Genomic DNA, 15,797 nt, shown 5'->3' on the forward strand with positions numbered 1-15,797 from the left:
TAACTTTTCTGTAAATAATTATTAAATTATTAAAAAGTATTACATAAAAATATTTACGGAGTAGTAATAATCGTGCGTTGCACGAGTCTAAACTAGTAACAAAATAAAAATTACAATAAATCATATTTGAAGAAAAAAAAATCAAAAGAATTGCAGGAAAAAAAACCGTTAAACTAAAAATGAAAATTTTAAAATAAATCAGAAAAAAATGCAAAATAATTTAACTCACATCTGCAATTAAAAAAATAACGTAGAAAGGTAGGAGGAAAAACAGAATTTTCCCCCAAAAAAGGGCACAAGAGGTTTAAAAAATAAAAATAAATTAATCAACAAAAAAATTCCGACAAGATCCTCAAAAAAATACAAAATCGCAAAATCCTAAAAAAAATATGCAAAATCCTAAAATACGAGTTATTGGAATAGAAAAATCCTCAAAATCCTCAAAATGAGGAGCTAAAGGGAGGAAAAAACCTATTAAAAAATATACAAAATCCTCAAAAATAAAAACGCAGGAGGTTGCTAAAATATGAAAAAATTCTAATGAGGAGAAAAAGAAGGAGGCGAGAAATAAATTAAATAAGAAAAAAAATAAGCAGAACGAATTTACAAAAAAAAATCCAAGAAAAATCGAAAAAGAGCAGTAAATAACAAGAAAAAAAATTGGGATGGGAAAAAAATGTACAAGATGCTAATCTTTTTGAATATACTATGGAGGTGAAAGAGATTACCAGGTTTCTAATGAGAAAGGTTTCTAATCAATCAATAGTTACACTACTTTAAATAATACCAAAAATATTACGTGTTCCTTTTTTGCGAGCATATTTGTGGCACATTTTTAATTATCAAGATCAATAACTATAACTATCAATCAATCCATCAATTACTATATACTTAGAGACACGCAAAACTCCCTCAAAAAAATCATTTACTTTATTGACTTTTCTGTAAATAATTATTAAATTATTAAAAAGTTTTACATAAAAATATTTACGGAGTAGTAATAATAGTGCGTTGCACGGGTACTAAACTAGTAACAAAATAAAATTACAACAAATCATATTTGAAGAAAAAAATCAAAAGAATTGCAGGAAAAAAAACCGTTAAACTAAATATGAAAATTTTAAAATAAATCAGAAAAAAATGCAAAATATTTTAACTCACATATGCAATTAAAAAAATAATGTAGAAAAGTAGGAGGAAAAGCAGAATTTCCCTCAAAAAAAGGCGCAGGAGGTTTAAAAAAGAAAAAAAAATTAATCAACAAAAAAATTCCGACAAAGATCCTCAAAAAATTTACAAAATTGCAAAATCCTAAAAAAATATGCAAAATCCTAAAAACCAGTCATAGGAATAGAAAAATCCTCAAAAGAAGGAGCTAAAGGGAGGGAAAAACTAGAAAAAATATACAAAATCCTCAAAAAAAAAAACGCAGGAGGTTGCTAAAATATCCAGAAAAAAAATTCTAATGAGGAGTAAAAGAAGGAGGTGGGAAATAAATTAAACAAGAAGAAAAGAAATCAGATCAACTAAAAACGGGACCAAAAAAATATGCAGAAAGAATTTATAAAAAATAAAATCCAAGAAAAATCGAAAAGGAGCAGTAAGTAACAAGAAAAATAAATTGGGATGGGAAAAGAAATTACAAGATGCTAACCTTTTTGAATCTACTATGGAGGCGAAAGAGATTACCAGGTTTGTAATGAGTAAGGGGAAAGAAAGCAGTAGAATGAATATGAGTTGTTGGTATTAAACCTTGTAATTTTAGATGAAAAATTGAATCCTCTAATTGTAAACGCTGCTAGGAGCTGCGTTTTTGAATTTAGAGGTTTCTGAAGAATCTGTTATTCCAATATTCTAACAATCAAACACCCAAATTAAAGGATTAGATTGGTCAAACCTATAAATTGGTTCAATCCTCTAATTTTCATTTAATCCTCTAACAACCAAACACCATCATATTTAATTAGATGGTGGAGTAGAAAAGTTTTGACTCTTAATAAAATACAACGGAAATGGTAAATGTGACTCCTAATAAAATACGGAGAGAGTACAGAGTAATCATTTTACAATTAAACAACTAATTTACCAACACTTCCATTAAACATCTAATTCAATCAACTAATATAAAGATTATAAACAACTAACAAATAGTCAGACAAGCTAACAGTTGATTTCCAACCAGGGCCAACATTGTTGACTCTATCCCGGTTTGTATCGTTTTGTGTTTTTTAGAAAATAAATAATAAAAGAATGGAAACCACAAACAAAAGTTTCCAGTTTTTTGAATTCGATTTTCAAAATCGACATGACTATTGTAGTAACTAGGTTAGGTCCCGTGCAACGCATGGACGAGACTAATTTTTTTTTTTTTTTTATGTTCTTGAATAATTTATTTAAATGAATTTTTAAATAAAATAAAATCAAATGTTATCAACGGTTGTTGGGAAAATCAGAGAAAATTATTATTTATTTGGATTGTAAAGTGATTAGTGCGATTTTAGGAGTTTAGCGTTTCGACAAAAATACTTAAGTTGGAAAAATATAAGGAAAAAAAACTTATCAGACAATTATTAGATATCATTTTCTTTTGGAATTGAATAATATTCGTAACCGTAACCATACCCATACCCTCGATCTATCCAAATTTTTGGATATGCTATTCGTTTGATAACCATATCAATTATAATACCCTATTTTCTAGATTGCGTATATAACAGACTTTCTAAGTTTATGAGTAATTTTATTGGACCCACTTTTTAACACTTATTTTACATAAAATAAATATTTGTTTTTTGTTTGGGCATGGGAATATAATAACATATTTCAGTGTAATTTATTTATTTATTTATTAATTCCTGTAGGTTAAGAGTATAATGCATTTTTTTGAAAAATTTGTATGAAAATTAAAAAAATATTTTGCTATTTTGCTTTTACGGAGTTTCCGTAATAGCTTACTACGCTTATTATAGAAACAGTAATATCAAAAAAAAACTGTGATGTTTTTCCATTCCTAACATATATGTTCTTCAAATCAGTAATAATATACTTATTTTTTTATCCTTGTCGTAATACATGAAATCATAATTTATTTTTTCATATATACTTCTATTATATTAAATAAAAGGAAAGAATAAGAAAAAAAATCAGGAAATCAGATCTTTTAAAAGATTCTTAAATTATTATTTTTTAAAAAAAGAAAAAAACACTAAGGACTCACCAAGACGTGACACGTGTCATTCCTGGTGTGTCTTTTAGTATATAGTAATAGATAGATAACAAAAATTTAGTTCATAATCCAACCTGAATTGTATGAAAATATTAAAACTAAAACAAACAATGATACCGAACGGACCGGTGACAAAACTATTAATTGAATTAGCAGTCCGATAGTGACAAAAGTGAATTCATTCTCATATTTAGGTCAATTCAATGAAACCGCTAACTCGAGAAGTGTTTTATCCCAATGAAACTGCTAGTTGAGTTAGTGGTGTGTGTTGAAACATGAAAAAAAAAATTGCAAATTTTTGCTGACATGGCAGTAGATTGAGAATATTATGATAGTGTGGCGTATCGGTAATTTGACTATTTCTAAAACTTTAGATGAAAATTCTTCATCTTTTAATATCTCGTAAAGCAAACTTCATTTTATTAAGATTTGTTTGTAAATTATATACTCGTAGATTGATAAAGTGAGTATATAAGAAGAAAAATAGAGAGAGAACAAATGAAAAATTGTCATTTAAGTTTCGAGGCAAACCCAAAAAGTACCCTAAAAATGTGGGACAATTAAAGAAGGGACAAAATGAGTAATTATTTTCTCTCAAATACTTCTTCCAATGTTCAATTAATGGAATAAAATTGATGAAAAATGTCAACTGCATACTACCAAAACTCAGGACCAATTTCAAACAACATTTTATGTAAATTACTAAAGTCTTGTTTTATGAACTGTTCTCCATTATTTAATTTGCAAACCTTGAGTAGATTTTTTAGTTGAATTAACTCATTTTTTATCCACTTTTGCTGATTAATTTTATGCTTGTTTTTACTTCATATGCTTTTGTTTTCCTTTCTTGTATTTTTTATTTTTTTATTTTTTTATGTATACTCTATTCACCCGGTTTTCAATTTAAATTTATTATCAATCTGTTTCTTGTGTGATGCAATACACCATCACTTAATGGTGTGCCACGTTCAATGAGGTACTAATGTATTATTGACCCTCCTATTTGTACTTTATATTACTCTTTTTAGTTCATCGCTCCGACAAAAACCTTTGTTGACCTATCATCTCAATTTATTTGAATTTCTTGTTGAAATTAATTGATTTAAAATTACTTGAACTTAGCTTTCCCATAATGAATATAAAGTGAGAATTTCGAACGTAATTGAGGCCATGATATATTTCACAAGTGAATACAAGTTAAAATGAAAGTATTAGTTCGAGTAAGTTCAGATAAAAAAGGATCATATTAATTTACTTAAGTATTAAGTAATATCTTAGTAGAAAATATTACATATTTCACCCAAAAAGTTTGAGCGAGGGTTTCTCTTATCATTCACGTACTCACTCTCAAAGTGTCTATCCCACTAACCAGGGCCGGATTGACCCGTGTGAGGTTTCGACCCGACAAGACACGTACTTTATCTTACTTTCTAAAAAAATCTACTTGAGTAATTAATATTCTTAGTATACTTAATGGTACCTTAAGTACGTAATTAGCCTCTTTATACTAGTAGCGTTCTCCTTTGATTAAGGCTTTATTTGACCTAGCTCAGCTCCTTAATCATGATATAATGATACAAAGTATATAATATGATATTTAAGTTAGTAAATTACATTGATAATCACTTTATTCTGGATTTCACTCACCGCCCAGCACTAACTTAACAGTATACCTACATGAGAAAGTGATGACAGGGAAGGGGTTCGACTACGACGTGGAATTGAAAATTAAGATATACTTTCTCCGTTCTTATTTACGCGATCACGAAGGTAGGCAAAGTAAATATAAAGTCGTAAATTAGCCAATTTGCAATGAATCAACCAAGTCAATTAACAATCAATTTAACCAAACATATTTTTTTAAAGTTTATTTCTATTATATAAAGGAATGTCTGAGATGGCATCAAAAAATTAATTATCTATTTTACCTTGCTTTAAATTAAACAAATTTTATATTAACATACCTTTTCTAGAAGATCTCAATGAAAAATCAAAAATCAATAAAAAAAAATGGCAAAATCAATTTAGTTTGTTATATGTGCATTTGTAAGTTACAAGGTCAAGCTCACATCGTGTGCATACAAACTAATAGTCATTAATCAAACAACAAATATAAAAAGGCAACACATATCGTCTGTCGAACAACTCAATTGTCAAACGCCCCAATGTCTACTGTATGTTTTCCAGTATGCGTATTTTTTATACTATATACTCCCTCCGTCCCTAAATGTTTGTGCAGTTGCATATAAGAAATAATATGGTGAAGTGAGATGTTAGAATATCAACTTTTTTATAAATTTTAGAATATCAAATTTTCATAAATTTTACGCGTAAATTGTAGAATATCAACTTTTTATAACTCGACATATAAATTTTAGAATATCAACTTTTTATAAGTTTTACGCGTATAAAATTACAGATATTTACTAGTATGTTTTATGAAAGACCGTAAAAAAATTTAGGATGCGTTCTATTCACCTGATTTTCACTTATTTTTCCTGAACTTAACTGAACTTATCTGAACTTATTAGAACTAATCAAAACTTATTTTAGTTATAAATTGTACTTGGCCAACCCTTATTTTTCCTGAACTTATCTTATCTGAACTTATCTGAACTTAACTGAACTTATTTTTCCTGAAATAAGTGAAAATAAGGTGAACAGAACAGATAATTGAGCAAACAATTAGGTACGGAGGGAGTAATTATCAGAGTATCAAACACATGCATTCACTCACACAGTCACTCACAGTGTTACCTTTGCGTATGTGTCACGAAAGCCTCGAACTGTGATTCGATCTTTTTGTTTTAAACTTTGTGTTCTCTTGTGTAAGTTTAGAGGTAAAGAATAGTAACAACAATGTATCACTTTTTGCCCTTTTCTTCTTGCTAAATCAGATAGAAAATCTTCAAAAGAATATAAGAATCGAGAGTATATAGGGAGTATATATGAACCAATGTGCGGTGTTATTGTTACGACTTACGAGTACCACAGTGTAAACAAATGTACATGGAGTATTGTTCGAAATTGTATTAAGCAATGTCTTGGTTTAATGGAAAGCGTATCACTTTTCAATCAAAAAGTTTGGGGTCAATACTTACTAAGGACAGTTTAAGAGAGCGTTTATCATTACCACTTTTTCACTCTCAAAGCATCTAGCTCGCTAATCCGAACCTGGTTGACTCGTGCGTGATTCCAGCCCGAAATGACACTTCATCTTACCTTCCAAAAAAAAATAGTAATTTCATACTCTTGCAAACTCGATCAAGCGCCACAACCAGGGGCGGAACATCGGGGGGAGCGAGGGAGACTCGACACCCCCAAGTTTCGATTTTTTATTGAAAAAAACAGTTTAAAAATATATACTTCCTCCGATTTTTAATACTCGCAACGTTTGTCACTTTCACGCATGTCAATGCACAACTTTGATCATTAATATCTTTAATTCTCTTTAAGTAAAAATTACAAAAAATGATATTTTGGAAGTACACATCGAGATGAATCTAACAAGATCTTACCTGATTATATTTTATCTTACTTATAAATAACCAAAAAATGTCAAAATAGAATGTGTGAATAGTGTAAAAAGTCCAAACATTGCGAGTATTAAAAATCGGAGAAAGTATAAAATTTTGAAAAATAGGTAAGTTTTCTTACTTGGTCCCTCGAAATAAGATTTATAGTTCCGCCTTTATCCACAACCGTAATTGAATGAAGAGATTAGACACTCCGAATTAAGTCCGAACGATAGAACCCTGGCCAAGGAGTTGAGGCTGAAATATAATTAGAATATATTGGATTATAAATAATTAATTGCGGGGTACTTCAGGAGATTGAGTTAGACTATGCCCCGAGATGTACTAACAAGATTGCGGATAGGATGGCGAAAATGTGTCGTATGGATCTAATTAATAGCTAGCTTTACTTTAGAGTACTTTGAACAGCCTCCCGAGTTTTTTTCGGATGTTATCGAAACTCTCTTTTAATCTCTTAACTTTTTAAATTTAACGTTCCGTGCTTGCATAAAAATAAAAAATTGCAGGATGGCTTGACTTGCTAAAGTGGCCAAGAAAGAACAAATGATGTTATATTAGGATAATAACGATTATAATTAGCGACATAATCATGGATTATTCATAGACTCGTAGCATATATATATGGTGGCTATATAGCTAGCTCTTTAGCTCTCAACATGCCTTGTTACAACTGCTCGATCTACTATTTCTTGGGGTCGTTAATGTTAAGGAAACAATTAATTATTATACTCCGTAATTACATACACTACTAAAGTTTCAGGTTTCTATAAGTTTAGACCAGTTCCAAAAAAAATCATTTATAAGGTCATATATATAAGTTTCAATACGGTCTTATAAGTTTCAATTAGAGAGTCATATACAATTTTTTAGAGGAATTGAACCGCTTAAGGGGAGTTCTTTTTTATCCCCATGGTACTCCCCTTTCGTCAGCCACTAAGTCTGTCAAAATCTTTTTGTCGGAGCAAGTGATATTCAGATTTAAGCTGATTTCGGTAATTGGTGATGGAATAGCGTTGTTGTAAATCTAACCACATCTCCTTAGCAATCTTATGACCGGAAACACTAGGGTCCTAAAATTTTCAACAAGGACTTATAAATTCTAATAAGGCATAATAAGTTTCAATTTATAAAATATGTAATATTGTGATTTTTAGTACCATTATTATATATATTTAACTATTATTTACGTTGTTATGTTAAATATATCATACTTGTTCCGGGTGTGGAATGAGAACAGCTGACTGTGGGATACTGGATTCCTGTTGAGAGTGCCGGTTGGTATCTGCACAACAGAATGGATTAACTAGCCTCGGGGGTGGTTCGAGGATCCCCCCTCCGATGCTTAAGTAAGATTACTGAGAGATTAAGAGATGATTAAGAGATGATTAGAGAGTAAGAAAGAAGTGTGTTTAAGTGTTTTTGTGCCTCATAGCAATAAATGAGGTGCTCCTTATATAGACCAATCCAAGGGTACGATCTGGTAGGTCCCTTGTGGTTAGATAGCGACCCGTTGATAGTGACCCTTGGTTGGTTGTCGTCATGATAATGCCGGTAGGGGGGTCTTGCAAATAATGCCGGTAGAGGATATTTACCTAAGATGACCAGATTACCTGCAGGTTAAGTTTACATACGGGGAGTTCTGCCGGTACCAGGTGGTGCCGGTAGGACACCCCGTACAATACTTATATTGTTATAAAAATAATTTATAGTTACTAATTTGTGATTAATAATTATCAATGATATATAAATAACGCGGATTGATTACTATGTTGTTATTAATTATTGTCAATATAATTATATATGATGCAAAATTGTGCCTAACATTTTAAAAATTACGATCACAAATCTACTCCCTACTAAACTTTAAACAAGGTATTATATAGGGTCACATATGTACATATATATATATATAGTAATTCTTAGAAGAAGTAATTTAAGAGCTAAATAAGCTAATGTTAGTGTGGTTACATTAACTTATGTTTTTTTCTTGTGCGATGAGAGACATGAGCCATACAAATTACAATAGGGGCACCGGTGGGGAAACTTTAACCTGATCGAGAACTACCGCTATAGGAATTTGTACTTTAACGACAATCTAATTACGGCGGGTTAAAAATTCCGTAGCAAAAGGCTTTTGCGACGGGGATAACAATCAAACAAAGTCGGGAATAACCGTCGCAAACGTCTTTTACGACGGGTTAACGACGAGATTTTCCATTAACGACGGCCCTCTTTTATGACGGGTTCACGACAGGAAATCCCGTCATTAATCAATGATTATTGGCCTTTAACGACGAGATTTCCCGTCGTTAATGGTACAATTTTTTGTAGTGTACCGTTCACATGTTTTCAGTCTTAATCCTATGACAACACCTCATCTATAATTATAGTCGTAAAAAGCGCGATTTCTTGTAACGTGATTACATAAAAATCAAACATGTTACGTTACAAAACTGAGAATTCAATAGGAAGTACTAATAAAAGTTGACGGTATAAGCTCTTCTATAGTTACACTCCATGCACTCACCATCCTATTAAAAGAAAATTTAGGAATATAGTGGAATTGCCAAAATAAGATCAATTAAGAGTACTAACAAGTACATTAGTACATATTCACAAGTTATACTATTCGAGTAGTAATCTAAAGAAAATCAAAATGGTCCATTACACCTATATTTTCCTAATCGTATGTAGGACCATCACATGTGACATGTGACTATGTGATTGTAGTATTTTCATATGAAAAAAAGTTCATTTAAGTTTATATTTTTGGACAAATTGTTTTTTACCACCTAAAAAACTAAAATTTGTATTTTACCACTTAAAAATTTATTAAAACTTGTTTTTTACCCCTTAAGAACTAAAAAGTAGATGAAACTTGTATGTGTAGCTATCTAATTCAATTTCCCTCCATTTTCTATACTCCATGTACAGGCCCGGTCCTGACATTTTAAGGGCCCAGTGCGAGATGATAAATTGGGGCCCTTTTTTTTCATATGTTCTAAAGAACACGACAATGTATACGTAGCACATAAACTACTATTCATTATCAATGTTGTGTTTTATTCCATTCCAATATAGAAAAAATGGAAAATATAAGATAAAATGTCTTTTATAGGCTTCATTGAAACCACGATATAAAATATTTCTAAAGAAGTGGGTAAAATGAGTCCTAGTGGGACAAACAAAACCGAAGTAAAAATTTACAAGAAAAACAAATTCACCATATCAAAAATTTAAAGAGTTGATTCAGCCAAAAACAATAAACTGAAAGGTTTTAGAAAGTGTGGACTGTGGAGTAAAAAAGAAAATTAAAAAGAAAAAACAATAAGAGATACAACAACTCGGTAAAAAACAAAAAAATGAGGCAAATTTGTTACTCAATAGGAATCGAATCCGGAGCACCTTTCACTTTCTTGAACACTTCGACCACTACGCTGCCAACTATTTCTTTAGGTATTTGCAACAAATAAAATTTAACCGTATCTTAAACTACTATTTCAGTATTTCGGGGCCCCTCCCGCGCGGGGGCCCTGGGCGGTCGCCCCTCGAAACAGCCCTCAGGGCCGGGCCTGTCCATGTATGATTTTCTTTCACTTTTTCACCCTTCTCTCTTTAATTTCACTAAATAAAAAGTTATGTGAATTCATGAAAAATAAGGAAGCGGTGGAAGAGAAGAGAGTTAAATACATGATATCGTGGAAGAATTGAAGAGAACATATTAGAAATATTACAGTTATTGTGACCCCCACATAACATTTTTATCTATTTTTCCATTTTTTAGGTGGTAAAAAACAAGTTTTAATTTTTTTTTTAGGTAATAAAATACAAAATTTAGTTTTTTAGGTGATAAAAAAACAATTATTCAATTTTTTTAGATGGTAAAAAATAATTTTTCTTTATATTTTTGCATGAGTTTTACAAGTATATATGTTCATCACCTTATAACAATAAGATTTATTTAATATTTTGTCGTCCAACCACTAAAGAATATAATTCCACATCTCAGTTGACTATTTGTAAGCAAAAAATATATGATCAATTTGACTCATTTGCATCAGAGCATAATCCACAAGTATGATCACAACTAACAACTTTCAATAGATTATCACATGTAGAAACTAGAAAGTCTACCTAATTAAATAATAACTAGCCAAATTATGAAAATGCATTTTGTTGGAAAAATTAATCATGTTACACATAATCTTCCTCAATATGGCACCTTAATTAATTAGGCACAACACCTTTCAGACTGTTGTGGAATGCGTTTGGAAAGAGAAACATTGTTGCATGCATATATATAATAGTTTTGTTATAAATATATAAAAGTTAACAAAAGGTTTTGTGCGCACAAGGTGTACAATAAATTTATTGTACACCAAGATAACTTTAACCATTTTTTTGTAATTTTAGCCTAGTTTTGATTAACTTTTATATTAGTAAAAAGAAAATTGATGATAAATATTTTAAAGGGTTAAATTATTAATTTTATACATTATTAGTTATTTTGAAGAAATAAGTTTTACTAAAATGAAAAAATTTATCACTGAAAAATAGATAACTTTTACATATATATGCTTAACTTTTGAGCATTTTGAGTTAAATTTTACCGATGTACAATATTTATTGTACACCCATTGTAAATAAGAATTTGTGAAAAGCTAATTTTGTTAATGGGTGTGCATGTGTTTTACTCTTTATTTAGATTTATTTTTGTTTTGTAGTTATAAATGCAATATATTAAAGGTTGGATAAAAATAAAACTATGATTAACGAAAGGTTATTGGTTCAAATCCTGTAGAAAAACTCCGTGTGTTATACGAAGTACGAATTCTATTTTTCTACCCTCTTTTTTTACAGTAATTTATACAGTTATACTATATGATTTACTATTTAAACCTAAGTTTTACCCAAAAAGAATATTATCGTTACTCCCACTCCAAAAAGAATTAATGATAATAATTTTGAAAATAAAAATATTAAAGAAATTATTAATAAGAAGAAAAAAAAAATTCTGACAAGAGAGAAAATGACAAACTGAGATGGTTGGCCCCCGAACCCGGCGCATATGGGCCTAAAACAGTCCCGTACGTACGGTGGGATTTATTATTATTCACATTCTTCATATCTCTGGGATTAATTACTTTGATCCCCCACTCCCCCACCTTATTAATTATTATCACCACTTTTAATTCCAAGTTATTGCGTTTTTAATTTATTCTTTTTGTTCAACATTGCAACTTGTATCTCCAAATGAAAATGAAAATGACTTTTCCCTCCTCCTCCTCGTTTTCTAGGGTTTACAATAATACAAACTTTTTTATAAGACGATCTTCATAAAAGACCGCATTGGTGTTATATAAGTTCAGCAATTGAACCAATTAGTTAAGGAATGAACTAATTAGTTAAGCACCTTAACCAATTAGTTAGGCAATGAAACCAATTAGTTAAGCTATCAAATCGGGTTTTTCGGTAAGGCGGTCTTACACAAAAGTTGTCAAGTAACAATTAGGTTTACCTAGGTCAGAAATAGTAAAATTTCTTCATATCTTTGGCTATTTTCGTCTATTTCTCTTTAAATTTGGTTCTCTTTTGTTATTGTTAATTTGAATAACTCTATACATTTGAGTGTAGTAAGTTTCGTGAGTATAGTTTAATATAAGAAGTTTATTCGGTAAAAATTTATGCGAGATCGAAAGGCAGGTCAATCCTTGGAGTGCAATTAGAGAAATAAGGCGAATATCATTTTTTTTGCGGCTACATATAGACCCTCTCGTCGAAGAAGGTTGAAAATCACAGCAATACAAGCTTTGTAGAAATTTCAATATACTATGGTCGTAACTTTGTTAAAAATTAGTTTTTTTAATTTGATTTAATTCTTATGTATCTGTTAGATTTTAACATGTTTGTAGATGCCGTACGGGTTTTTTATCAATGAATTAATTTGTAATATAAAAAAAAAAGGAAATAAAAAGGGTGCACCCTCGTTCTCGAGCTCTTTTCTCTATTCCTCCTTCAAAACCCTAATTTCCAGGGACCATTGTTGGTGATAACCCCATATTTTCTTGTTTTTACATTTTTAATTTCATTGATAAACTGGATAAAGGTTTAATTATAAACAATCATTCATATATTTGGAGCAATATAACCAATTGTCTGTTGGTTCGGTGGTGATTGGGGCTGAACTTGGTAGGGATAACCCGTGTTCGATCCCCCGCAACAACAATTGGGAGGGGACTATAACCTATTAACCCATAACTCGTCCCGAATCCGGATTAACCCTAAGGGTGAACCGGGTGCTTACACTAAAAAAATAAAAATTCGGAGCAATATTTTAGTAATGGCCGGTATTTTTTTTGTTTGTTTTTTTTTTTTTGAGGGATTTAGTAATGGTTTTTAAATACTCCATATATATGCAATTTGTAAGTTCATAAAGAGTAATACTCTATATGGTGTAATTTAATTACGGATTTACGATAAGATGAGTGAGGTGTTAATTGGTGTAAGGTTTGGATAATGTCGAAAAGTACTCCATATAAAGTTACAAATATTACAGAGCATTAATAAACGTATAGGTACATATCGAATGTATGATAAAATCTGTAAGTTGGTCGAAAAAGGACGAAATATTAATAATGCAAGACAAATAGGCAATAACACGAGTATTATGAGTGTTAATGGTACCACAAGCTATAAGTTTGAATTTTGAGAAGGTAGAATACTAGATTGGACCCAATTTTATTTAGAAAAAATGGGTGGGAAAATGGAGTAAAAGCATTGATATATAAAACACATTATTATTATTATTATTATTATTATTATTATTATTATTATTATTTTTATTTTATTTTTTTATTATTATTATTACTATTATTATCATTATGAAAACACCAAAACGTTACATGCTTAACAAGCTACAAAGAACAAGTGGGCTACAAGAAGTTGGAGGGGAGCCGAGATACAATCTGGGCCCCCACTCCTCTAGCTATGGCGAACCCGATCCTGCTGAAAATGTGGGCAGCTGCCCGTGCCCCAATGTCTTGAGCCCTGGAGTACGCCTGGACCCGCTTCAGCAAAGAAACTACCCCTTTCTCTAATTCCCCAAAAGAAGAGAAGGAAAAAGGAAAGAAACCGTAACCCAAAGCCCTACAACGTGCCGCATACTTATCCAGCTTCCGCTGCGCTGCAACCACCACAACCCGACCCGGAACGAAGCCTGACAACCCAGATTGCGTCATAGGGGAAGACCCAGTCAAGTCAACACACACATCTAGACCGCCATCCCATGAATAAAGCAATATATCTGCAGGACGAAGAGCTCCATCACCCTCACTAGTCAGCCCAACATCAACCTCCTTGCGAGCAGAAATCCCCGACCGATAGCAAATATCCAAAAGGGTATCACGAACAACATTATGTCGATGTTTGATACTCACGATCCCATCACAAGACACGGCATGATCCCCATAAATGTCCCCATCAAAAACCCGAGAGCAAGCAGAACACGGCGTCGATTCAGAGAACAACGGAATACCCAACCGATAGCAAAGAACCGAACGATAAGTCTTACCGTTCATAGTCTGGCCCAAACCTGAGATGGGGACTGCCCGCAACCAAGCTGAGGAGTGATCCCCCTGCTGTGATTTCCATAAGGCAACATGACGTGAAGATAAGGAGTAGGCGGATACCGCATCAGCCGTAACCTTCGTGAAATATATGTCTGCCAATTTCTTCATGAGTGTGGGGGCAGCGATCTCACTAGGGCTACTCATAAGGTCGGTATCCACGATCCTATTGAAAAGACCAAGAGTATCATCAAAGGCCGGTCCCCGACCATCAACACCTGAAAGCCGAAGAAGCCTACGTTCAAATGCTAACAAATGCTAACAAAGTCAAATATTATTATTATTATTATTATTATTACTTATTATTATTATTATTATTATTACTTAAATCAAAAGCTAACAAAGTCAAATATTTTACAAATAGTTAGTGGGAAGCCGAGATACTTCATCCGTTCTTGAATATTCAATTCATTTTGACTTTTTATACTATTTACATATATAATTCACTTTGACTCTATTTTAATACATGAAAATAAATGTTAGTACGAAGTACGGAGTATATAGTAATAGTTCGTACGAAAATGTTAAAGGTCGCAACATGCGACCTTTAAGCCGTGTCACAATGATAACATGACATGCTTACGTGTTATTATTTAAATTGGAATTTAAAATATTTAGCTTATATATCCTATTATACATGTTTAAAATAAATGTAGGAAAATCTTAATATTCTAATTTGTTTTTTTTCTTTATATCGATTACCTTATTTACATATTTTCATAGTTAAAATTTTGCATTGATAGTAAGCATATTATGATGACTCGTAGCCTACGTAGCGCCTATATATAGCATTAAACTCCGACACGTAAGATTGCGACAACTAAATGTTGTCGCAACTTGGAACCTTTATCATCACCCTCCTACTTCGTATATTGTTAGATTCATCATATTATACATTTTCAAAATATTAATATTTTATAAGTTTTTATAATAAGTAGTTAAAATATTGGTGGATAGAGTAGTACATTGACAATCATGTCTAGTCAAAACGGTGCAAGTATTCCAATACGGAGGGAGTAGTAATTATAATTATAATTATTACTCTCTCCGTCCCTTAATACTCGCACCTGTTTGACTGGTGCGGAGTTTAAGACATTTGAATTGACTTATTAATTTAATGGGTGTTAGTTGATAGTGGGGTATTTTTTTAATATAGTTAGTGGGAAATATATAAGATGTGGGAAGTGGTGAGTGGGGGTGTGAATTTTTAAATGATTTTTTGTAGGGAATAGGTGTGTAGATGGGGTTAGTAAGTAAGTGTGAGAAATAATATAATATTGGTATAAATTTCCATTTATAGAAGCGGTGCAAGTATTAAGGGACGGCACGAAAAGAAAAGCGGTGCGAGTATTAAGAGACAGAGGGAGTATTATTATCATTATTATTATTTTATGGAGACAAAATATTACT

This window comes from Spinacia oleracea, chromosome 3 (genome assembly GCF_020520425.1).
Source record: "Spinacia oleracea cultivar Varoflay chromosome 3, BTI_SOV_V1, whole genome shotgun sequence".
In the NCBI taxonomy this organism is placed as follows: Eukaryota; Viridiplantae; Streptophyta; class Magnoliopsida; order Caryophyllales; family Amaranthaceae; genus Spinacia; species Spinacia oleracea.